Source organism: Elaeis guineensis, chromosome 4 (assembly GCF_000442705.2).
Source record: "Elaeis guineensis isolate ETL-2024a chromosome 4, EG11, whole genome shotgun sequence".
NCBI lineage: Eukaryota > Viridiplantae > Streptophyta > Magnoliopsida > Arecales > Arecaceae > Elaeis > Elaeis guineensis.
The window spans coordinates 135,784,919-135,786,609 of NC_025996.2; the positions used below are offsets into that span (position 1 = coordinate 135,784,919).

General features: G+C 38.9%; 1 non-coding gene across 1 annotated transcript; it reads left to right on the forward strand.

Annotated features, from left to right (window-relative positions):
• The first annotated feature begins 806 nt into the window (after window positions 1-806).
• On the forward strand, window positions 807-912 carry LOC140857717 (small nucleolar RNA R71). Its single transcript, XR_012141208.1, has one exon. It is a non-coding gene; the product is annotated as a small nucleolar RNA R71 (small nucleolar RNA).
• Window positions 913-1,691: the final 779 nt, after the last annotated feature.

The following is a 1,691-nucleotide window of genomic DNA, read 5'->3' on the forward strand; positions in this document are numbered from 1 at the left end:
TATCCTCTTGGGTTGCTCTCGAATTTGCTAGGTAATTTTTCTCCTTCCCTCCTACTGAATGCAGTCGCTAGTTGACATATTTGGGTCTCTAGCTTAGTAATGGATTGTGTGTGGGAGTTAAGGGTCTGAGTATTGACTTCTAATCGTTCTAGTGCTTTCAGAACTTTTTCTTCAAAAGCTAAGCTGTCACCAGTAGTAGATGGTTGAGGAGTATTTTGAAATTGATGGTACGATCCATGCCTATATGTTGGGTCCTGATATTGAGGTCGAGATACGGCAGGGCCAACCACTGGTTGTGGTCTCCAAGAAAAATTTGGATGGTTTCTCCAGTCGGGGTTATAAGTGTTCGAATAAGGATCGTTTCCTGGTCTGCGAGCTTGTTGGACTTGAGCTTGCTGAACCTGCTCATGCACAAACTCAGAAAATTGAGGTGCGGCTGGGTATTCATTAACAAAATGGTTCAGACTTGCACACAATGCACAAACTTCTTGGATTGGGTTAGGTGGAATCGGGGATTGTCCAGTATTTAGAAGACGGTCTAATTTTTGGGATAGTTCATCTACCTTACTGTGGATATCTATGATATTTTCAATCTGATAAATTCTAGTTCTTTTTGTTGAAGCATGGGTTGTTCTCTAGAAGTGGCAGATATATGATATAGAAAATTCTCACTAAGTATCTTAAAGAGCTGTCAGGCTTCATCCTCACTCTTTAGCATGAATATCCCACCACATAATGCATCAACCATTTATCGGTGTTTCTCTGATAGACCATCATAAAAACACTAACAAAGTTGCCATTTAGGGACAGCATGCTGTGGACATTTACGAATGAGGTCCCTTAACCTTTCCCATGTCTCATGAAAAAGTTCACCCTCCAATTGGGAAAAACTAGTGATAGCTTTTCTAATTTAATTTATTTTTTCGATTGAAAAGTATTTCTTAAGAAATTTTCTCTGAAGATATTCTCAAGTTGAAATGGTTATAGAGTCTAAGGAGTTTAACCAATGCTTGGCTTTGTCCTTAAGTGAGAAAGAGAACAGTTTCAACCTAAGGGCATCATCGAAAAAGTTTGGGATTTTTACTGTGGAACAAATTTTAAAAAATTCATCCAAATATTTGTATGGATCCTCGTTACTAAGTCCATAGAATGATGGCAACATTTGAATAATGCTAGACTTAATCTCATATTGGGTAGCTTCTACTGGAGGTGCTTGAATGCATGGAGAGTAGGTATACGAGGATGGAGTGAAATATTCTCTCAATGAGCGTGGAGGATTAGCCTCACCAGGTGCAGCCATGTTTCTAACTCGAATAGTCCTAAGAGTCTTTTCTAATTCTTCATCTAATGGTTGCAAGTCAGGTTTTAGTGATCATCGACCTAACATGCAACTAAAAGGTCTATATAGGACTATCCTAGTCTATTAAGGATGATTTTTTTTTTAAGAGGAGAAGAGAAGAGAGAAAAGAGTTCTAAAGAAGAGATCCTAAGAAGTCCTAAAACTAAAAGAAGAATTAGTTGTGCTTAGATTTTAATTACAATCAAGTTAGCACGTAGTGGACTCTCTATCCTAAAGTTACCCTAGTTCTAGATAGCTCTTAACTGTAGTTAGCCTTCAAGCCCTCCAAGTCGAAGCTTGACCAACCAACTGGCCAGATAAGTGTAAGGTTGGTGGGAGTCCCCCCGTTGCT